At 45.5% G+C, this 25,056-nt stretch overlaps 1 long non-coding RNA gene across 1 annotated transcript in view; it reads right to left on the bottom strand.

Moving 5' to 3' along the window:
* LOC115089498 overlaps positions 1-25,056 on the bottom strand; it is a 152,239-nt gene that overhangs the window by 53,600 nt on the left and 73,583 nt on the right. Inside the window, exons 4-5 of the long non-coding RNA XR_003856119.1 lie at positions 23,955-23,982; positions 22,798-22,828 (exon numbers count right to left, since the gene is read on the bottom strand). This is a non-coding gene — a long non-coding RNA (uncharacterized LOC115089498). The remainder of the gene's footprint in view (positions 1-22,797; positions 22,829-23,954; positions 23,983-25,056) is intronic.

The raw sequence follows: 25,056 nt of genomic DNA, 5'->3' as shown, positions 1-25,056 counted from the left end.
CTCAATTGCTGTGCCAGTCCGTCCAGGCCTTACGTCCCTAAAAGGGCTTGACCTCTAATGCTGTGCCTGACCATCCTGGAGCCCATGCCTGCTCAAAGGAAAGGGAATTCTCCCTGGGGTAGCCGGCCAGCCTATCTCTTAATACCCGTTGACCCATGTTGAACCAGACCACTGTTCACATGGAAACCTCCTCCACGTTGACTCACCAAACTTTGAAGGCTCATGCTCCACTCTAGGGGCGAACCCATTCTAGGTAGCCCTTTCCTAAAGCCTGTGTTGCGTCCGTTGGTCCTAGATGGCTTTGCCCCATTTGCCTCACCTTATTCACGGCTAATAACTGGAAGGGGGACAATAAGTAAATCTGTAGCTCTAACACTAAACTTTCAAAAGGGAAACTTTGATAAAATGAGGAAAATAGAAAAAAACTGAAAGGTGCAGCTGCAAAGATTAAAAGTGTTCAACAGACTTGGACATTGTTTAAAAATACAATCCTAAAGGCGCAGTCCATGTGTATTCCATGCATTAAGAAGGTGGAAGGAAGGCTAAATGATTACCGTCATGGTTAAAAGGTGAGGTGAAAGAGGCTATTTTAGCCAAAAAAATCCGTCAAAAATTGGAAGAAGGATCCATCTGAAGAAAATAGGATAAAACATAAGCATTGTCAAGTTAAGTGTAAAACATTGATAAGACAAGCGAAGACAGAATTTGAAATGAAGTTGGTCATAGAGGCAAAAACTCATAATAAAAACTTTTTAAAATATATCCAAAGCAAGAAACCTGTGAGGGAGTCGGTTGGACCATTAGATGACCAAGGGATTAAAGGGGCTCTTAGGGAAGATAAGGCCATTGCAGAAAGACTAAATGAATTCTTTGCTTCCGTGTTTACCAATGAGGATGTTGGGGAAATACCAGTTCCGGAGATGGTTTTCAGGGGCGATGAGTCAGACGAACTGAATGAAATCACTGTGAACCTGGAAGATGTAGTAGGTCAGATTGACAAACTAAAGAGTAGCAAATCACCTGGACCAGATGGTATGCACCCCAGGGTACTGAAGGAACTCAAAAATGAAATTTCTGATCTATTAGTTAAAATTTGTAACCTATCATTAAAATCATCCATTGTACCTGAAGACTGTAGAGTGGCCATTGTAACCCCAATATTTAAAAAAGGCTCCAGGGGCGATCCGGGTAACTATAGACCAGTGAGCCTTACTTCAATGCCAGGAACAATAGTGTAAACTATTCTCAAGATCAAAATCGTAGAGCATATAGAAAGACATGATTTAATGGAACACAGTGAACATGGATTTACCCAAGGGAAGTCTTGCCTAACAAATCTGCTTAATTTTTTTGAAGGGGTTAATAAACATGTGGATAAAGGTGAACCGGTAGATGTAGTGTATTTGGATTTTCAGAAGGCATCTGACAAAGTTCCTCATGAGAGGCTTCTACAAAAACTAAAAAGTCATGGGATAGGAGGTGATGTCCTTTCGTGGATTACAAACTGGTTAAAAGATAGGAAACAGAGAGTAGGATTAAATGGTCAATTTTCTCAGTGGAAAAGGGTAAACAGTGGAGTGCCTCAGGGATCTGTACTTGGACCGGTGTTTTTCAATATATAACACGGCTTCAGAAAAAAATCACAGTACCGAAACACTACTCATTAACATAACAAACACCATCCTAAGAGGATTTGACAACGGACAACGATACATCCTCATCCTTCTCGATCTATCGGCCACCTTCGACACAGTCGAACACAATAGTCTAATCAACAGACTATCTGAAATCGGTCTAACTGGGAAAACCCTAGAATGGTTCACCTCCTTCCTCCAAAACAGAACATACAAGGTAAATTTCAACAACCACACCTCCGAAGCCATCCCACTTGAAACCGGAGTCCCTCAAGGCTCCTCGCTATCAGCAATCCTTTTAAACATCTACCTATTACTCATTTTCCAATTTCTATCCAGTCTCAGTGTCACTTACTTCCTGTATGCCGATGACATACAACTCCTCATCCCAGTCACAAACACCATCGAGAACGCACTACAACTTGCAGCTACAACCATTAACAAAATAAAAATCCTATTAAACCAACTGAAACTATGCATTAACAAAGAAAAAACAGAATGTATGCTAATTGAAAGATCCAACACAGGAGATCATCATAACCACATTATTACCATCGACAACAACCCCATCAAATTAAAAGAAAACGTTAAAGATCTGGGAATATGGATTGACCCACAGCTCAACCTTAAAAAGCACATCTCCTTAAAAATAAGAGAAGGTTTCCACAAACTATCAATTCTCAAGCACCTAAAACCACTGCTAAACCACTCAGACTTCAGAACCATCCTACAAGCCCTGACTTTCTCAAGCATCGACTACTGCAATTCGCTCATGATAGGACTCCCCAAATCAACTCTACACCCTCTTCAAATACTACAAAATGCCACAGCCCGAATCCTCACAGGTCACAAAAGATCAGACCACATCTCCCCTATCCTAAAAGAGCTACACTGGCTCCCGATAGAACAAAGAATCGAATACAAAACTCTAGCAATCATACACAACTGAACTCACCACAATGACTATGACAGCATTAGCACCTTATTCAAAAGACAACACTCTCAACGTACCACCAGATCAACAAACAAAGCTTGTCTTGAAATCCCATCAGCAACCGCTGCCAAACTCACCACAACCAGGAAAAGAGCAATCTCAATAGCTGGTCCACACCTATGGAACTCCCTTCCAACACACCTAAGATCTGAAAGAAATACCATATCTTTCAAAAAACTGCTCAAAACATGGCTTTTCAAACAAGCCTTCAAGGATGGGATAGGCTAAACTAACCACTGCACAGCACAATCCCCCTTCTTCCCTCGATAGCCACCCCCCCCCCCCCCCCGATCAAACTCCCTGATGTCCCCCTCTATCCACCCTACTTTCCCAGCTTTGCCCCCTTTCCAGTCACGTGACACTAGTCACCTCGATCGCCTTGCCAGAACAACTGTATCAGTTTTATCCCTTTGTTAATCCGTCATTTCCTGTTAAGTTATTATCTCTTGTCGCAGTTATCCCCTGATTCCAATATTCTCTGTTACCACAATTCTCACATAATTTTTATGTATAATGTTCTTGAGTTCTTATGTATAATACTGTATTACGTATTATGTATGTATAATGTTCTTGAGTTCTCATGTACAATGTTGTTCAAATGTAAACCGGAGTGAAGGCCAACACTAATACTTCTGTATATAAAAACAAACAAGCAAACAAAATAAATAAATAAATATATAAATGATCTTGAAAGGAATACGACGAGTGAGGTTATCAAATTTGCGGATGATACAAAATTATTCAGAGTAGTTAAATCACAAGCAGACTATGATACATTACAGGAGGACCTTGCAAGACTGGAAGATTGGGCATCCAAATGGCAGATGAAATTTAATGTGGACAAGTGCAAGGTGATGCATATAGGGAAAAATAACCCTTGCTGTAGTTACACGATGTTAGGTTCCATATTATGAGCTACCACACAGGAAAAAGATCTAGGCATCATAGTGGATAATACTTTAAAATCGTCAGCTCAGTGTGCTGCAGCAGTCAAAAAAGCAAACAAAATGTTAGGAATAATTAGGAAGGGAATGGTTAATAAAACGGAAAATGTCATAATGCCTCTATATCGCTCCATGGTGAGACCACACCTTGAATACTGTGTACAATTCTGGTCGCCGCATCTCAAAAAAGATAGTTGCGATGGAGAAGGTACAGAGAAGGTGAACCAAAATGATAAAGGGGATGGAACAGCTCCCCTATGAGGAAAGGCTGAAGAGGTTAGGGCTGTTCAGCTTGGAGAAGAGACGGCTGAGGGGGGATGTGATAGAGGTCTTTAAGATCATGAGAGGTCTTGAACGAGTAGATGTGACTTGGATATTTACATTTTCGAATAATAGAAGGACTAGGGGGCATGCCATGACGTTAGTAAGTAGCACATTTAAGACTAATTGGAGAAAATTCTTTTTCACTTAACACACAATAAAGCTCTGGAATTTGTTGCCAGAGGATGTGGTTAGTGCAGTTAGTGTAGCTGGGTTCAAAAAAGGTTTGGATAAGTTCTTGGAGGAGAAGTCCATTAACAGCTATTAATCAAGTTTACTTAGGGAACAGCCACTGCTATTAATTGCATCAGTAGCATGGGATCTTCTTAGTGTTTGGGTTATTGCCAGGTTCTTGTGGCCTGGTTTGGCCTTTGTTCGAAACAGGATGCTGGGCTTGATGGACCCTTGGTCTGACCCAGCATGGCAATTTCTTATGTTCTTATGTTCCTGCATAAAGGAAAGGGAACTCTCCCTGGGGCCAGCTTGTCTTGCATCTATCAGAACCACAGGGACCTGACTACCTCAGCTCTGCCAGCCTGTCTTGCCCCTATCAGTTTTCTGCCACTGTGCCTTGCTGCCATACACCAGATGACTCACTCTACTCCTTGTGGTGTTCTTGCCACTATCGTGGTTCCTTAGTGTGTTGGTGCTAGTCTTTCTGCTTGATATGTTCCCCCTTCATTGTGCTGTAGGATGTTGATGCCACTTGTCTTGCCGCTTTGCCTGTCATGCTGCCTTCGAGGGTTCATGCATCTGTTATTGATGCTCTCTTTTGAAGCTTTGGTGTGGTTTTGACACTCTCGCTGCTGCTTTGCACCTCTGTTAAAGCACTCTTGCCACTCCTTGTACCCCTTTGCCCCTTTAAAGTGCCTTAGGCTATTCATGCCACTTTGGTGCCACTTTGCCACAGCCTAAGTACCTTGGAGCTCTTTTCTCATTCTGATGATTGCTCCCCAGAAGTTTCTTCAGAATTGATAAGAAAACTCCAATTCTGCAGCCAAAAATAGGCTGCTAATACTTCCCCCATTGAATTTAATGGGAAATCGGAAAACGAATAAAACGGATCAACGAATAGGGTTTTCCCCCTACGCAACAAATGCAACGGATATGGGTCCCGTCGAAATGAATACCGAATAGCAATGGATTTTTTCCTTCTGCACATCCCTAGCGGTTGGCTCCCGACCCAGCACAAAACCAGCTCCGGTATTCTTCCCCCCACTTCCAAGCTGCGACAAACCACAATTTTTAAATTCAGCAAAATACAGGGTGGATGGAAGGGAAGTCACTCAATGCCAAGAAAAAAACAAAGGGTCGGAGATTCTAATGTCTTGCACCCTTTGTAGCCCATTAGGGGATGCCCCTTTTCCTTGCTCTTCTAGGGCGAACCAATCATCAGGTTAAATACCTTGTCTTTATTTAAAACTTAGAGGAGTAATGGCAAGCCTCAACTCTTCCCTCCCCCCCCCCCCCCCCCTTTCAGGCCTAACTATTTCTCCTCACCTTTCTCAAAACACTCCCTTGCAGGTACGAGGCCAGGCCAAACCCGGCGCCTATATTATCATGGGCAGCCAGTAACCTGGCTCCCCCTGCCCTTACACAAAACGTTATTTCAAGGTCCTTCATTCCATGTTTTCTCCAATGAAACCTATGGAGGAAATAAAACATTTTGTTTTGTTGATTGAGCTAGCTATTAGGGAAGGTGGAAGGAGACAAGACCAACCACTAAGAAACAGTTATCAGTCAGCCTATTCTGGCTTGTCTGTCCTTTTTTTTTTTTTTAACTCAGAATATAAAGAGTGACTCAGGTCGTATTTTTGTTGCATTTTAAATAAGGAAATAGAAAAATAAGATACACAAAGTATTATCTTTCTTAAGATAGTCCACCATGCCATTCAAAGGTGTAGGAAAGGCACAGCAGAGATCCTCGCTGGAAGCACTATGACAGTGGATGCAAAAGGCAGTGGCAGCAGTGGTGTTACCTGCACTAGTAGCCCCCACTCCTACCCAACCAATCAAGAACAAGTGTGATTTATTTTCAAAGGGCAAAGACAGAGAAATCTGGCAGGGGATGGAGGGTTGGAGGGCAAGAAACAGTAGACTAAGAGGGTTTCTATGCCACAGCAACAGCAAAAGCAGCTGCCTCCTTCATTTTCTACTGTTAGTACAGTGCAGAGGCAGGAGGAGGCAGACTCAGTGAAAGCTAGCAGCAGCAGGTGGGGGGGGGGGCAGAAGGGCAGTTACTGAAGCCAGTGTAGACCTCCCTGTTTCATTCTGACAACGCCTTGCACGAGATAATCTCTGAATCTTCTGATTCAGATGAATCAGATTTGGGACTGAAATATTTAGAGGAAGGGAATATTAGTAGTTTGGTAACTCAGGAAGGTTTGGAGAATCTGGCTACTAATGTGTGGGTAGTAGGGATGTGAATCGTTTTTTGACGATTTAAAATATCGTCCGATATATTTCAAATCATCAAAAATCGTTAGAGGTGATATTTAATAGGAATTCCCCTGATTTATCGTCAAAAATCGTAAATTGGGGGAAGGGGGAGGGGAAGGGGGAGGGCGGGAAAACCGGCACACTAAAACAACCCTAAAACCCACCCGACCCTTTAAAATAAATCCCCCACCCTCACGAACCCCCCCCCCAAATGCCTTAAATTACCTGGGGTCCAGTGGGGGGGTGTCCCGGTGTGATCTTTTACTCTCGGGCCTCCGGTGCGTTGTAGAAATGGCGCCGGCGCCATTTTGTTTTTTGTCCCCCGACGTCAGGAGCGTAGGAGATCGCTCCCGACGTCAGGAGCGTAGGAGATCGTCAAAAATTGTAAATCGGGGAAAGGGGGAGGGGAAGGGGGAGGGCGGGAAAACCGGCACACTAAAACAACCCTAAAACCCACCCGACCCTTTAAAATAAATCCCCCACCCTCACGAACCCCCCCCCAAATGCCTTAAATTACCTGGGGTCCAGTGGGGGGGTGTCCCGGTGTGATCTTTTACTCTCGGGCCTCCGGTGCGTTGTAGAAATGGCGCCGGCGCCATTTTGTTTTTTGTCCCCCGACGTCAGGAGCGTAGGAGATCGCTCCTTGCCAAAAGTCCCTGGGGGTCCAGCGGGGGTCCGGGAGCGATCTCTTACGCTCCTGACGTTGTTTTGCCGTACAAAATGGCGCCGGCCATACAGCGTATGGCCGGCGCCATTTTGTACGGCAAAACGATTCGAGTGCAGGAGGTCGCTCCCGGACCCCCGCTGGACTTTTGCCATTTCTACAACGACCGGAGGCCCGAGAGTAAAAGATCACACCGGGACCCCCCCTCTGGACCCCAGGTAATTTAAGGCATTTTGGGGGGGTTCGGGAGGGTGGGGGATTTATTTTAAAGGGTCGGGGTGGGTTTTAGGGTTGTTTTAGTGTGCCGGTTTTCCCGCCCTCCCCCGATTTACGATTTACACGATATTTAAAAAAACAAAACCGCGACGATCCGATTCCCTCCCCCCCAAGCTGAAATCGATCGTTAAGACGATCGATCACACGATTCACATCTCTAGTGGGTAGCAGAACCTCAGAGGTAATCAACACAACCAGGGCCAAAGACACCCCTCCTCCCCCAACCCTCTGCCCAACAAGTGGTTGAAAGTGTGCCCCTGGCAGGGCTGCTGCATGGGTATTAGGTGCTCTAGGAAAACCTTCAGCCTTGCAGTTCCCCCTGCCCTGACCCCCTCCCTCCCAGCTCATCCCACATATAATTAAAAATTATGCATTTATAATAGATTTTACATAAAAAATGACATTTAAGTACAGCTTTCTGAGTTTAAAATATCACTTATAATATGTATATTATATTTACATGCACTGCTGTATGCCAACCAGAAAACCCTGCTAAAAGGCATAAAACACGCCTAGAACCCATGAGTAAACAGAATTACAATTACAATATAGTAAACCTTCCATACCAAAACAGCACTAAAATTCAGCACTCAAACAATAAGAACCCTACCTATGAAAAGGCAACACTACAAATATTACAACAGGCCAGGCGCAATTTACGATAGGCAATACAGCCCCCAGGCTGCTTTTACTTCTTCTCCAAGTGCTACGATGGAGGGAGGGGGAAGGGGATTTCAGAAGGAGGGATTTTTAAAATATATTTTAAAAAATATTCCAAACACAAAAACTTTTTTTGCAAAATAGCAGATACATCAAAAAATACCCAATGATTAAAATTAAAAAGGATATAAATCAATCAGTTCTCCCTACCTGGGAAGTTTGATTTCCAGATGCCCGGAAATTGTTGTGGATTAACTAGTGGGGTGGGGATGGCAATTGTTGTGTACAAAGTTTATCCTCGTTCTCTCTCATACACACACACATTTTCTCTACACACACAGGCTTTCCCACACACTGTCACTTTCACATACACACAATTTCTCTTTCTCACACATACACAGACACCTTTTCTCACGAAAACAGACATCCTCACTCCCTCACACAGGCTCCCTCTCTCTTTCACACATACCTCACTCACTCCCACAAGCTCTTGCTCTTTCACTCACAAAAGCACTCAGGTTCTTCCTCTCGCTCAAATACATACCCTCATTCGCTCATACTGGGTCCCTCTCTTCCTCACATACACTCACTTACTCCCACAAGTTCCCTCTCTCTCTCACTCACTCACAAACACACTCAAGTTTCTCTTCTCACTCACACACCCTCACTCTCTCACACAGGGTCCCTCTCTGTCTCTCACTTATACATACCCTCACTCACTCACAGGCACCTTCTCTCTCTCTCTCACACACACACATACACACTCACTCCCTCACACAGGCTTCCTCTCTATTCTCACATGCTCTCACTTGCTCCCACAAGCTCCCTCTCTCTCTCAAACTCACACACACCCTCAGTTCCTCTCACTCAAACATACACCCTCATACATGATTCCTCTCTCACTCACACACCCACCCACTGCTCACAGGTACCCTCCCTCTCTCAAACACACATACTCCCTCACTCTCTCACACATTGAGGCTCCCTCTCTCTTTTACACATACACACACACACACACACACACACACACACAAACACACACACTACACTAATTCTCTCTCGCATTCATATACAAATGCAATCTCTCTTGCACTCTTACTCCAAGTTTCTCTCTTCTGTGTCTTTGGCCACAGGCAGGATGAGTTCCATCCACTACTTGGGCCTTTCTTCCCTGCTTCTTCGTCCATGGGTGGGATGGGCTCTGTCTGTGGTCCCGCTGCCTGGCCTTTCTCCCCTGCTTTGTCAGTCACATGTGGGATGGGTTCCACTGAAGCCCCACTGCTGGGCTTTGCTTCTCTGCTTTTTCAGCCATGGGCCATGAATTTCCCTATGTCTTCAGCTACCAGACCTAAAGCTTTTGCTGGTGATTTGCCTACTTCACTTAATGGAGGCACTGGCCCTGGCATCTGGCCATCTACCTGCTCAACCGCCCTCAGCCCCAGCTCCAGGTCCAGCAGTCCCCAATGATTCAGAAAGGGGATCCAGAAAGAAAGCAAAGGTGTAGAGGTATTTTCAAACCATAGAGGATCAGTGGTTTGCTGAGTGCCTGCACTGATAGAAGAATGTCAGCTGAGGAAAGATAGTGAGCCTTCTTTCAAATACCTCCATGCAATGCTGTTTGCTAAAACAAAATCCAGGGGTGTTGCTTGCAGGATAAGCTGATACTCTGGAGAACAAATGCTCCACTAGAAGCAGCAACAGCAGAAGGAAACCCACAGGAAACATAGAAAACAAAGAAACACGATGGCAGAAAAAGATCATACAGCCTATCTAGTCTGCCAACACACACAACTGTGCTGCTCAGCTGTACAATCATATTCCCCTATTTTGTTTTTTCTCTGGAGTATACATTTTAGATCTTTAAGTCTATCCTCATACACTGACCATTTTGGTAGCCACCCTTTAGACCAACTCCATCCTATTTATATCCTTCTTAAAGTGCGATCTCCAGAACTGTACACAGTATTCCAAATGACATCTCAGCTGGGACTTATACAATGACAATGACACCTCCTTTCTTCTCCTGACCATTCCTCTCCCTATTCACCCAAGCATCATTCTTGCTTTTGCAGTTGCCTTATCCACCTGCTTGGTCATCTTGAGATCATCAGATATGATATGGTCATTCTCAGGTCCTGCTCTTGGTTCATGCATAGAAGAATTTCACCCAGACTATACAGTTCCGTTACCTTGAGATCATCAGATACAATCACCCTCAGATCATGTTCTTATTTCATGCATAAAATAATTTCATTTCTTAAAATGTACTGCTTCCTTGTTTTTTTTCAGCCCAAATGCATGATTCTGCATTTTTATTTTAATATAAATCTTAGATAACATATTCCTGCCTTTAGATAGACAGCAGTAAGTGAGATACCATTCCATCAGCACCTCCCCCCTGAGGATTGTCTGAGATGACTGGATCCCTGCCTAGAAGAAGTGTCAAGTCAATTAGCTGTGTGGTCTTTTGAGTTGCTTCCAGAGAGAGAGAGAAGAGTTGTTTTTTGGTTATCCCTGTCTGAGTTAGGAACTACGTACCTAACTTGAGATTTTGAAAAAAATGAGATTCTTCTCAATGTACAACCTACCTGTGAGGACTGTTTCAGAGTTGGAATTTTTGTTTGAGGATGAATTTTTGTTTGAGGATGAATCCCTGTTTCATCCCTGGTGAGGGACATGCCCCAGTCCGGAGATCAGGGGCAGAAGAGCTGGTATCCCCCCCCCCCCCTCCATTACAGTAAGGAATTGCAGTGACTGCTTTCACCATCAATGAAAGAGAGAAGGCAGTGAAACATGTTCATTTCTATTTGATTGTGAGGAGGTTCAGAACCACCCCTCCTCATGTTTGGGACTGGGCTATAACATCCAGGTTCTGGTTCAATTCAGGCTTCTCCTCAAGAGAAATCTCTATCGGAGGAGCTGAGTAAAAGAAGCAGTATCATTGGAGAGACCCCAACTGAATCTCTACAGTGGGAACACAGGATGAAGTCTGGGGACCTCCGGACTCTATATGGAAGTCAAGTTTGAGGTTTAAGGGATCGTCACTTAGGATTTTCATGCCAGGCTGGGGCCCTTACCCATGCAAATGCAGGAAGGAGTAAATAGTCTCCCAGAGAGTGGTACCTGAGATACATACACAGAAGACAGTGGGAGAATACACCATGTAAATACTCAGTTGGAACACAGATGTGCAGTGGAAATAATTATCTACTTGACTGGGCTTTTATTAATCCTGAAGAATCCAAATAAAAATTATTTTGAACACCCATACTGTGTCCAGCTTGTTCCTGCAGCACTAATACCAGTAAAGGGGACAGTAACACATTGCCAGAGAAGTTTCAGTTCACTGCATGGGTCTAGAAGGTTAACCTTCCCTCCACAAACAAAGAACCCACTCCTTGGAATACAGAGATTTGAGGAAGTGACAGAAAAAATACCCTGATATAAATTATTTTATGAACCTTCAGGATACCATCAAATCCCATAAGAAAGAGTTACAGTTGCTTCTTACTCTATCAATTTCTAACCCAGTCAGTCACTTTAGTACATAGAAACATGATGGCAGAAAAAGATCATATGGCCTATCTAGTTTGCTCATCCGTCCAAGTTATCTAGTCCTTACAATTCCCATCACTCCCTCAGAGATCCCCTGTATTTATCCCATGCTTTCTTAAATTCAGATACTGTTTTTGCCTCAACTACCTCCACTGGGAGGCCATTCCATGCATCCATTACCTTCTGTAAAGAAATATTGCCTGAGATTACTCCTGAGTCTACCCTCTTTCACCCTCATCCCATGACCCCTTGTTCTACAGCCTCTTTTGGATTGAAAGAGGCTTGCTTCCTGTGCATGGTAACCTTTGAGATATTTAGATATCTCTATCATATCCCTATCTCGCCTTTCCTCTTAAGTGACTTATAAATAAACTATTTATAAGTCACCTAAGTGGAAGTGATTCTAAAGCCTTACTGAAATCCACACACGCTACATCTAATGATTTTCTTTTGATCCAACACTCTGGTTATCCAGTCAAAGCAATTGATCAAATACGTCTGATAAGACCTACCTCTGGTAAAAACATGTTGCCTCAGATCTTATAATCCATTGGATTCCAAAACCTGCATTATCCTTGAAAACTTTTGTGAGAAGCTGGCACGTCCCCCTGGAGAACAGATATTGTGTCTATTTTAACCCTCAGAGAGGTTATCCATGTACTAATCACTTAGATTACTGTAACTCTCCTCTGAATGGTATCTCCCAGACCGCTTGAAATAACTACAACTCATGCAGAATCCTGGTGGGGGCCAAAAATCAGACCACATAATATCCATCTTCTACATATTACTTTGGCTATAATTAAATTCAAGACCCTCTACTTCATCTTTAAATGTGTGAACAAACAGTATCTCACCTGTTTCCTTACCTTATACACCATGGCAAGAGAGTTCTGATCTTCATAAAAGGCCTTTCTTTCCTTCCCACCCCTTACTTCTGCCAGATTGAACTGCACAAGACTAAGAGTCTTCATTTGCTATGCTCCTAAGATCTGGAATGAGGTTCCTGTACCCATGCACCAGGAACCAAACTACCTCACTTTCTGGAAAAAAAAAAGCCAATGCATGGCTATTCATCTAGGCCATTCCCCAGTTGGCTCATTCCCTAGCTTTGTCCTTATGGTATACAATGGCACTCAGTGCTAACTACATTATCCATGCTATACCTGTCTAAGTCTTAATTTCTGTAATCCTCTGTGAGACCAAACCTGGTAAAAAGTGGAATGTCAAATGTTCATTAATAAATCAATAAATCACTAACTGTACAGGTTGCAGCTATCTCTTGCTATAGACACCTGGTCAAAGGGATCTTCATAGCTGCATATCCAGATGTAGTCCAGGTCCTCTGAAATGTTAAGGCTATTCATCCCTCCTTAAGGACCTTAGTGTCTTAATGGGACTTCACTCTGGTCCTCAATAATTTGGTGGGTCCACCGCTTGAACCACTGAAACAGATTTCTCTAAAAATCTCTCCATAAAGACAGTCTTTCTAGTGGCTATCTGTTCCACTAGATGTATTTCAGACTTGTAGGCTCTATCATTTGTAACCTTTCAGCCAGACCCATCCTTTTTGCCAAAACTGATGCTGCCTTTCCATTTAAATCAGTTGGTTAAACTCCTAGATTTTCGGAGGAGTGAATTCCAGGATAAAGACAGCATCCTCAATCTTTTAGATGTCCGTTGCATGCTCCTCAAATAGCTGAAGGTGACAAACCTTTTTTGGAAGATAGACACATTGTTTATACTATATGGAAGTCCTCATAGAGGTGAGGCAACTACCAAGGCCAACTTGACCAGATGGATTAAGGAGGCAATTACATCAGCATACCTATTGAAGGACCGGCAAGTGCTGAAGATACTCCAAGCTAATTCCATAAGGGACCAGAGGATATATGTAAGTTGGTTACTTGGTCATCCTTGCATTTTATTGTTAAATTTTGCAGGCTGGGCATGCAAGCCAAGGCAGATACTGCAGTTGGAGCAGGCATCCTCAGACTAGCCCTGTCTTCCCACTTGAATTAGCTTTGGCGTGGATACTTCCCATTAGTCTGAGCTGGGCTAGCAGGATGATAAAAAGGAGAAATTGAATCTCACCTTCAATTTCATAAGAACATAAGAAGTGCCATACTCAGTCAGTCCAAGGGTCCATCAAGCCCATTATCCTGTTTCCAACAGTGGCTAATCCAAGTCACAAGTACCTGGCAAGTACCCAAACATTAGACAGATCACAAGCTACTATTGCTTATTAATTACCATAATAGCAGTTTATGGATTTATCCTCTAGTAACTTTCCTTGAGTCATACTAGACCAATCCAGGACCCTCCCAGTAACAATGTAGCTGCTTATAGAAACATGGAAACATAGAAATGATGGCAGAAAAGGACGGGTGGTGTTACGGGTCGTGGATCCTTGGGCCGAGGGGGAAGTTGGTAACACCTGTGGGGAGGAGCCCCACAAGCCCCCACTGTCGACAGGCAAGGCTAGGAGAGGCCTGAGACCCCATTGATGCTTCACCACTACCAGCCGGCGTTCCCCTCAGGTTGAGCCCTTGGGTACCGGAGCCGGCTGGACTTACATGGGGTCTCAGGTGACAGGGTCCGGGTGCCTGTGTAGGTCTTGGCAGGTGGTAGAAAATTGGAGATGGGCTGGCAAAAGTTTGGCATGGGGCGTAACTCGTAGGTCAGGTACAAACAGAGTTCTTGGCAGGCAGCGTATCTCGGAGGTCAGGTAAAAGCAAAGGTCTTGGCCTAGATAGGTCAGAATGCAGGAACGGAACTTCCAGGAACACAAGCAGGAGCCAAGTAGCCAAGGCAAGGACTGAAGGAAAGGCCTTGCCTTAAATAGACCCGGGTCAAGAGGTAGGAGCCCTGGCATCTCCCATAGCGACCCCTTTAAATGATGTCAGATGCCGCACATGCACGCCTAGGAAGCCTGAGGTATGAAGGCGGGGTCCTGGACAAGGCACAGCTGTGTCCTGTCTGGGAAGGAGCGGCAGTGTTGGAGGCCTGGCGGGGACCCCCACGGGTGGAGCGCTTGGCCGGGAAAGAGCGGCAGTGTCAGAGGTCTGACGGGGGCCCCGCGCGGGTGGAGCGTGTCTGCCGCGGCATCCTACGGCTGCGAGACTTCCAGGGCTGACGAGCGTTGGGCGGCCATGGCGACAGGTGGAAGGAGCTGGATACGGCCTACTGTGGCCGGTTCCCGTAACAGTACCCCCTCTTCTAGGCCTCCTCCCAAGGGGTCTGGGTTTCTTGGGGTGATCCTTGTGGAGTTGACGGATCAAATTCTTGTCCAGGATGTGGATGAAGGGCTCCCAGGAGTTTTCCTCTGGTCCGAAACCCTCCCATGAGAGTAGATATTCCCATCTCCGGCCTCTTTTCCTGACATCAAGGACTTCCTGAACTTGGTAAATATTCTAATCTTCGGCAGAGAGTTGCAAGGTTTCTGGAACCTTCCTGGATGGACACGATAGCACCAACGGCTTTAATAAGGAGGAATGGAAAACATTGTGGATCTTCAGTGAGGGTGGCAAACAAAGACGGTAGGTCACTGGCCCTAGCTGCTGCAGTATGGAAAATGGTCCGATATAGCGGGGTGCCAACCGCATGGATGGGACCCTCAAGCGAATATAGTGGGTGCTGAGCCAGACTTTTTTTCCAGGACAGTATTGAGGCACCGGTCTCCGGTGGAGATCAGCAAACTTCTTGCTGAGCGGCCTTCTTCCTGTATCATCTGTTGTACGTGGGTCCAGAGTCCCTTCAGTTTCTCAGCCGTCATCTGGGTGGCAGGTGAAGGGACAGACAGAGGAAGAGGCAAGGGAGGAAGTGGCTGTTTCCCGTAGACAATCTGGAATGGAGAGGCTCCCGTCATGGTACAGGGGTAAGAATTGTGTGAGAACTTGGCCCAAGAGAGAAGCTTGTCCCAGTCATCCTGGCGAGCATTGATGTATGTTCTCAGGAATTGTTTCAAGGTGCAGTTGGTCCATTCCACTTGGCCGTTTCCTTGAGGGTGTTAGGCCGTGGTGAAATCCAAGGTGACATGGAATTTCTTACAGAAGCTTTGCCAATATTTGGCCGTGACCTGGGGGCCACAGTCCGAGGTGATATGCAGGGGAAGATCATGGAGTCGAAAGATGTGTTGCATGAACAAAAGTGCTAACTGGGGAGCTGATGGAAGACTAGATAGTGCCATAAAGTGGGCCATTTTTGAAAAACGGTCCACTACTACCCAGATGATGGTGTTACCTCCGGAGACAGGTAGGTCCACCAGGAAATCTGTAGCTGGGTGTGTCCAGGGCTCACTGGGGGCTGGAAGAGGTTGTAACCCGGCCCCGGGGTTTGCCCGTTGGTATTTTTTGCTGAGCACAGGTCGGACAGGATGCCACATAAGCGCAGACATCCTGCCGCATGTTGGACCACCAATAAAATTGTTGGAGGAGAGCTATGGTTCTGGACAGCCCAGGGTGTCTGGCAATGCGAGAGTTGTGACCCCCATTTAAGGACTTGGTCACTAAGTCTCTGTGGTACCACGGTCATGCCCGGTGGAATCGTCTGGGTTGCTGAGACAATAATCTGTGCAGGGTCTATGATGTACTGAGCCAGCTCAATATGGTCCTCCACTGAGAAGGAGCGAGAGAGGGCATCTGCACGCTGGTTCTTGGACATTGGGCTGTAGCGCAGGTCGGAGTTGAAGCGCATGAAAAATAAAGCCCAGCGGGCTTGGCGAGGATTGAGGCGCCGGGCCTGCTGAAGATGTTATAAATTCTTATGGTCTATAAAGACCGTAATCCGGTGTTGGGCCCCTTCCAGCCATTGGCACCACTCCTTGAAGGCCAGCTTAATGGCCAAAAGTTCTTGGTCACCGATGCGTAGTTTCACTGGGCTTGGTTTAACTTCCTGGAGAAGAAAGCACAAGGGTGCAGGATCCCTGCAGGATGGTTTTGGCTGAGTACTGCTCATATGCCTTCTGAGGAGGCATCCACCTCTACGAAGAAGGGGAGCCTGGGGTTCGGGTGCTGGGTGCTGCAGACAGGGCTTCTGCAAGAAGGCCTCCTTAAGGGCCCAAAATGATTCCAGAGCCTCAACCAGACAATCTTTTACGGGGGTTCCCTTGTGTATGAGGGCCATGAGAGGAGCAGCCAATCTGGAGTAGTTCTTGATGAAGCTGCGGTAGTAATTAGCAAACTCCAGGAATCATTGGATGGAACACAGCCCGAAGGGTTGTGGCCAATCTTGAAAGCACTTTAACTTGGCTGGGTCCATACAGAACCTGCGGTTGGATACGATGTATCCCAGAAATGGGAGGGACTCTTTCTCAAAGAGGCACTTCTCTGGTTTGGCATTCAGACGGTTTTCCCGTAAACGTTGCAGAACTCAGCACACATCCTGGCGATGGGTCTGTAAGGTTTTAGAATAAACTAGGATGTTGTCCAGATACACGACTACGCAGTCGTATAGAAGGTCACAGAAGACTTCCTTCATTAAGTTCTGGATGCATTACAAAGGCCAAAGGGCATGACCAAATATTCATAATGGCCATCGTGTGTATTAAAGGCCGTCTTCCATTAATCCTATTCTCTGATCCAGACAAGATTGTACGCCACTCTGAGATCCAGTTTTGAGAAGATTCGAGCCCCTTGTAGATGATCGAAAAGTTCAGATATTAGGGGAAGCGGATACTGGTCCTTCACTGTAATGGCATTGAGGCTTCTGTAATCAATACACGGGTGAATGGATCCATCTTTTTTGCCTACAAAGAAAAAGCCGGCTCCAGCCGGAGAGTTGGAGCAGCAGATGAATCCCTTCTGCTGGTTCTCCCTGACGTATTCAGACATGGCCTACATCTCCGGCCGGGATAAGGGGTATACCCGGCCTCGGGGAGGTGTGGAGTCTGGGACCAGGTTAATAGCACAGTCAAACTCCCGGTGCGGGGGCAAGGTATCAGCCGCCTTTTTTGAGAAGACATTTGCATAATGGCCATATTGCGGAGGGACTCCCTTGGGAAGCGTAGCATTATCACTGGTGGCAGTGGATGAGGTTGCAATTATACAAGTCCGATGGTAGGTGGATCCCCAACTGTGGAGCTGTAGATTTGCCCAATCAAATTGTGGGTTGTGTTGCTGGAGCCATTGGATACCCAACACAATTGGATGAATGGTCTTCTGGATAACGTAGAAGGAGATTAACTCCCGACGGCTGGGCTCAATGTGGCATTCCAAAGGGACGGTCATGTGAGTGATCCTGCCAGGAAGAGGATCCCCATGGATAGTTGACAACGTGAGTGGGACAGGACACAGATGTGTGGGAATCAAGAGCTGGTCCACGATCTCCTGCATGAGAAAATTCCCACCAGCCCCAGAGTCCACCAGAGCAAGTGTAGAAAAATCACCACCCCTTATGACAAGGGTCACAGCCAAGGTTAATGGGGGAACTGGTGCTGTCAGGCCTAGGGTCACTCCCCCAGTGAACCCTATGCCTGGGAGTTTGACGGCTGCACAGAACATTGGGCTAAAAGATGTCCGGGTGCCCCATAGTACAGGCAAAGGCCAGCCCATCGACATCGTTGACATTCCTCTGGTGATAATGGCCCCCGGCCCAACTGCATGGGTTCCTCCATTGATCCCACAGCAGCGGGCTGTGGACAGGAACCAGGAGAGGGTGAATACGGCTGAATCGGAGTGGTCGGGCGTCGTCTGCTATTGCCTAGCTCCTGGGACTTCTCCTGAAAGTGGCAGTCGATCTGGCCTGCCAGGTCAATTAATGCATCCAGAGACACAGGGAAATCATGAGCCACCAATTCATCCTTAATCTTGGAGGGCAGACCTTCCAAGTAAATGGCCCTAAGACAGGGCTCCTCCCAGTGGAGTTCAGTGGATAGCATCCGGAACTCAATGGTATAGTCTACCAAGGAACATCTTCCTTGGCGTATATGCAAGAGCTCAGTGTTGGCCTGAGTCTGCCGACCGGGTTTTTCGAAGACAGTTCGAAACCGGTCCTGGAACCCCGAGAGATTCAATAGGAGGGGATCTGAGCACTCCCAAAGGGGTGATGCCAAGGCTAAGGCCTTACCTTCCAACAAAGACAAAATGTATGAAGTTTTAGTAAGATCATCTGGGAAGAATGCAGACTGCAAACAAAAGTGCATATTACACTGATTGAGGAAGCCATGGCATTGCAGATGATCACCCGCATAGTGGGGCGAAGCAGGCAGGGGAATGACCGGTCAGGAAGCCAAAGCAGCAGCTGGGGAACCCGAAGAGGATGGAGCAGCAGTATTAGCAGAGACCACAGAATCCAAGCAGGCATTGAGCCGCTCCATGGAAGTCACCAGAGACTCCAGGACCTTCTGTTACTCCAGGATCTTTTGAGTGAAGCCAGGGATGGCCTGAAGCATGGAAGCCTCCGCTGGATCCATGGCCTTGGCCAGCTGTTACAGATCGTGGATCCTTGGGCTGAGGGGCAAGTTGGTACCACCTGTAGGGTGGAGCCCCACAGGCCCCACTAACGGCAGGAAAGGCTAGGAGAAGCCTGAGACCCCATTGACGCATCACCACTACCAGACCACGTTCCCCTCAGGTTGAGCCCTTGGGTACTGGGGCCGGCTGGACTTACATGGTGTCTCAGGTGCCAGGGTCCAGGTGCCGGTGTAGGTCTCGGCAGGTGGTGGTGAGTTGCAGACATGTGCTGGCAAAGGCTTGGCAGGTGGCATAACTCGTAGGTCAAGTACAAGCAAAGGTCTTGGCAGGTGGCGTATCTCAGAGGTCAGGAACAAGCAGAAGTCTTGGCAGGTGGCGTATCTCGAAGGTCAAGTACAAGCAGAGGTCTTGGCAGGCGGTGTATCTCGGAGCTCAGGTACAAGCAGAGGTCTTGGCACAGACAGGTCAGAATGCAGGAATGGAACTTCCAGGAACACAAGCAGGAGCCAAGTAGCGAAGGCAAGGACTGAAGGAAAGGCCTTGCCTTAAATAGATCCGGGTCAAGAGGGAGGAGCTCTGGCACTTCCCCTAGCAACCCCTTTAAATGATGTCAGATGCCGCGCACACGCGCCAAGGAAGCCTGAGGTGTGCAGATGGGGTCCTGGACAAGGCACAGCCACGTTCCGACTGGGAAGGAGCAGCAGGATTGGAGGCCTGGTGGGGACCCAGCACAGGTGGAGCGTGTGGCCGGGAAGGAGCGGCAGTGTCGGAAGTCTGGTGGGGGCCCCATGTGGGTGGAGCGCGTCTGCCGCGGCATCCTGTGGCTGCGAGGCTCCCAGGGCTGACGAGCGGCGGGCGGCCGCAGCAGTAGGTGGAGGGAGTTGGTAGCGGCCTACCGCGGCCGGTTCCCATAACAGGTGGTCCATCCAATCTACCTAGGAAACCTATCAAGATAGTATAAGCCGCGTCGTGCATGTTACCCCCATGTATCAGTCAGTTTTACTTGACGTGCTTTGCTTATGGTCTTGGCCATAGAAGCAGTCCTGTGTTTTTTTCTTAATATCTGAGCATTCGTACACCAGATTATAAAAAAGTCATGGCTTGTGTTGGTGGTCCCTAAATCCAAATGTCTCTTTCCTTTCATCCCCCACCCCCTCCTTCGAAGCAGAAGACAAAGAGAGTTCGAGCCAGCCAGGAGTTGAACCTAGAGTTTTCTGATCCATAGTCAGATGCATTATCATTGTGACACTGGCCCACTTATAATGGATTTCTTTGTTCTGACCCTGGAAAAAGGTTCCACAGGCTTCTGTTTTCCCTGCCTTTCCTCATCTCTGTCTCCACCTTAATGGTTGCTGCCAGAGGTTCTCCCCACTTCTGTTTTCAAGTTACAATTGGTTTTGCATTCATTGCTTTAACAGAAGGTTATGGGCAAATGCCTAATCTGCACCTCCCTTATAGCCATGATGATGTTATAGAAAACGATATGTCCTCTTATCTCAATTAGCTAATAGTGATCGCAAAACCAGTAGTCCGGAGTGAACTATTAGGGCTCAGGCAAAGCAAATGAGCAGGTAAGATTCAATTTCTCTATTAGACTAGTTAACTTTAGTTCAACCCAACTGTATTTGGTTAACTTTGTCCCCAGATGGCTGAATAAATATTGGTCGCATTGTTTGCCCCATTGACTAACTGAAATTACATAAATGGCAAAAATAGAGAAACAAAACACATAGAGAAACAAAACAAATAAAATGATTAAAAAAATAGGAAATTAAACAATCGTACAAAACAACATTTTTTGCAAGCACACCCTTAACTACTGGCTGTGTTTTCGGAATTTTGGTTGAACACAGGAACCAATTTTAAAAGTCTGTGTAAATTACTTTTCAAAATAAAAAAGTAAAATAACTTCCTAAATCTCTACTGAACAGGAAAAAAGAAGAAATACAATTGAAGTGACAAAGGGAGAAAGAAGCAAAAAACGTAAAAGACATGCAAGTAAGGAAGAGCAATATCAGTAAAATTAATGGATCCTTGCTCAATCATTTCCTTTTCTCAAAATACCCTTCTTACGTTCGCCAATTAATATCTTTTATTCTCAAACTGAAAAACACAGACATTCTGGGAGCAGAGCAGCAAAGGTTGTCTGAGAGCGAATGTCTGATTGGGGGATAAGTGTGGGAGTCCTCTGTTAATGCAGTGTGTGGTTGGTCTTGTCATATCACAAGTATTGCTCGACCCTTGACGAAAATGTAGTCTTCTTGCCCTTCAGTAGTCCACTTCCACTCTATTCATTTTACATTTTATCTGTTTCATCATTTATTACTGTACCTTATTTACAAATTTCCTTTTGTGCTTTGCTAACTTATGCTTTTGGGACAGTTTTCAAACTGTCCATACTTTTTACCCACGGGCTGCTCCAATTCTCCAAGTGAAAGTATATAAGGGCCTTTTGCTGAAACATGTGAGAACAAAGTACATGAAGTCACTTGCACCTCCTTTTCAGCTGGTTTTGCTAGAAAATTATGGGCCAGATTTTAAAAAGGTTACACGCGCCAGGCCTATTTTAAAAAGGCCCGGTGACGCGCGTAAAGCCCCAGGACGCGTGTAAGACCCGGGGCTTGCAAAAAGGGGTGGGAAGGTGGCAGAGCATGGGCGGTCCGGGGGCTGGGCAGGGCCAGAGGCTCCAGGCACAGCGTCCATTTGCTGCTTGCTTGGGATTGCGCGCCGGAACAAAAAAAAGAACTCACAAAAGGTAGGGGGGAAAGGGTGGGGAAGGGAAGGGAAGGTGGACAGGGGGGTAGGGAAGTTCCCTCTGAGGCCGCTCTGATTTCAGAGCGGCCTGGAAGGGAACGGGGGAAGGTAGCGCGGCTCAGAGTGGGCTCAGCGCGCACAAGGTGCACTATTGTGCATCCCCTTGCTGCGCCCCGACCCCGGATTTTATAACATGCTTGCGCCTGCGTGCGCATGTTATAAAATCGGGCGGACATGTGTGCGCGCCAGGTACCGTGCGCACATGTACGCCCACGCGCAACCTTTTAAAATCTACCCCATGCCGTACAAACATGAAAATGTAATCTGCATATGTACCTTTTTCCCCCTCTGCTGCTCCCCCCTCCCAACCTAAACGCACACACTGGAAGACCTCCTGTCTGTGCAGCTAAAAGTATAGGTGCTGTGGAAGAATGCATACACCTTTAGCAGCCATGTGGGAGGACAATTCTAATCACTGAAAATTGCGCTGAATTGTCTTCTAAAAGAATTCTTGGAATGCTATGCCTGCTACATATTCCGAGCAATTTTTTTAAACATTTTACTTAGCTAACTAAGTAGTTACCTGGGTAGAACTGGGGACTAAAAATTCTCCTCTCCTTCTGCATGAAAAAGTACCTGCATTGTTTCACAGGACAGGTAGTTTTAGTCATACCACAAAAGGAGGGGGTGGGGCTAGGGCCAGTGGAAGGCGGAGCCAGACGTGCACATGATTGAGGGTGCAGGCTTTTCACATGCTGTAAAGCAGGTTCAAATTCCTTGGGCTCTGAAATATCCCTGGTTCTGGCTAGCCCCAAATTTTCAAAGACTGGGAGATCCCCTTTATAAATGTGCTTGCAGACAAAGTAGAGTTGTGGGCCTGCAAGTCCCAGAGGAATTTTAAAAATTGCTCCCATTAAATACAGAAATTTAAGTCTTTCGAGATCTTGCTTACACTAATGGTCTGGTCGCTCATTTGATCAAGTGAAATATTAAGCTGCCATTTTCCACATGCACTACTGCTACTTTTAGTGCTTGCCATTGTTCTGCACTCTAAAAAGGCACATGTTCCATATTTCACTGCTATGAACAAAACTCATGAGTAGAGTGAATATATTATGTTAAACCAGAGAAGATACAAGCTTACCTGTCATCCTGTTCAACTTGTACCTGAATTTCTGTTAAAATAAACAAATATTTGTAGTTTTTGAATGTATAGACTATATGGCATATTTACACATACACAACTTTTTTGTCTTCATTCCTTTCTCCCTTCCAATCTCTGTTGCTCCCCCTTCTCAGACAGTATGACAAGATGGCACTGGTACCCCTCTTTGGCCTGTGGGTTGGGATGGTATCGCCTCTGAGTTAGAGGCTGTCACAGAAGCAGCAAGCAAGCCATCATTCCCTTCCGCTCTTTGCCAAAGTGCACTCCATAGTAGTGCCCCCAGGCCTGACTGTTCTTGACACTGAATCCTCTGCATTATAGCACTACAACCGGAGTCATGAGGCTGGCACAAAGACAGGGAGAGTAATTTTACAATTGTACATGTTCAGATGGAGTCTGCTTACCCAGTTAAAATGTATCTGCTTAGCAGGAGGGTAAATTTAAAACTCAGGATTTGTCCAGGTAACTCGAAAGGTTACCCGGACAAACCCTTTTGAATATCAACCTTCATATAGCTAATGTTAATGATGATAATATATAGATAGATGGATATATATCACCAAGGCATGGGCAGGATAAGGTCCATGTGCGAAAACAACCAACCAAGAGCTAAGCATGCCCCTGCATGATTCATATCCACATGTGGACCAAATAATCCCTCAGAAAACCTCCCACAAACCCTTTCTCTATTTGAATTACAACAATGGACCCAGCAGCCCATGGGAAAAGGTGAGATAAGGGTCATAACTCCCCAAGATAATAAAATTAATGATCAAGAGGAAATGGGCCAGGACTAACACCATGTTAATCATGGCAGTCAGAATTTCTTAGCCTGCCTTCTAATTATATTTCAATGATATTCTACTCTTCTGCATATAAATGGAGATTTTGCACATACAGACAAAAACCCTGGTTCCCATTTACCCTGGAATTTAGTAGATCATTTCTTTTCTAATAATAGACAGCCCTTTCCATGTCTTCCACAATATTCTCTCCCAGGTTTTTAGACATTGAAAGGGCTCAGCACTATTCCCCTCATCCCAGGTAATCTCTCTTATTGTCAGATGTAATATTAAATCAACATGAAATATTTTTCATTAGTACTTAAAGTAAAAGTATTCTTTAGTGGCTCTTACCTTCCATCGGTTCCATTTCTTCTGGAAGCTTTAAAACAAATATTTTTTTTTAATATGTTTGATATGTATTGATTTTAAAAGAACAAAGATCATTCACATTGTGTAAGATGGTATGACCAGGTTTCCCTTGCATTTCCCTAAGCAAGTCATCCTTCATTGTTACACTCATTGGGGATCTGATGTGTTGCTTTGTACCCTTTTGTATAAATAAAGGTGATAGTTCACTATGCATCAGGTGATAGATCTGGCTGTTTAAATTGCATGCATTGCAGCAGCACCTGGATGAGTCTCTGCTGCCATTATCTAGAATATTTTCCCTACTTTTCCTAATTACTGCAATATTACAAACTTTACTAGATATTTCCAGGATAAATAAAAGGGACAAAACTGAGTGAGTCAAAGTGAGAGAGAGAGAGGAAACTTTTAGGGGCTGAGAAAGAAAATGAGAGGCAAGAGATTAGTGGCAAGATTGTGAGATAAAAGGAAACATGGAGTGATATAAGAAAAGAAAGCAGAACAAAAACAATAGAATGCAGAGAAAATGTGTAAACAAGGTTGCAATATATGCTATTGAATTGTCAATACGTTTTACCTGCATTAAGTGCACTTAATATTGGTAAATTGCTTTTGAAAATTGCTACAATAGTTTGTTACATTTAACATTTTCCTTTGAAAATTACCCCGATAGTTTGTGGCACTTTCCTAAAATCTTCTTTTGCTATAAAATTCCTGACTTAAAAGTGTAATTTATAAAATGAAGACTTTGCAACCATCTTAATATGGGATTTAAAATTTAGTCTATTATCAAACGACGTCAAGACTATGAGTTTGTTATGAACCTGCTAGGGAGTTAGCAATCTGTTATGAGCAGACTCCTATGGGAGGAGGAGTTAGCAATCTGTTATGAACTAGCTCCTACGGAGGGAGGAGTTAGCAATCTGTTGTGCTTCGACTCCTGAGGAAGGGAGGAGTTAGCAATCTGTTATGATCTACTCCTCAAGAAGGGAGGAGTTAGCAATCTGTAAGGAATCTGCTCCTGTGGAAGAAGGAGTTAGAATTCTGATATGCTCAGCTCCTGTAGATGGAGTAGTAAACAATCAGG

Source organism: Rhinatrema bivittatum, chromosome 4 (genome assembly GCF_901001135.1).
Source record: "Rhinatrema bivittatum chromosome 4, aRhiBiv1.1, whole genome shotgun sequence".
NCBI classification, from domain to species: Eukaryota; Metazoa; Chordata; class Amphibia; order Gymnophiona; family Rhinatrematidae; genus Rhinatrema; species Rhinatrema bivittatum.
This window is presented reverse-complemented; position numbering and strand designations above follow the sequence as displayed.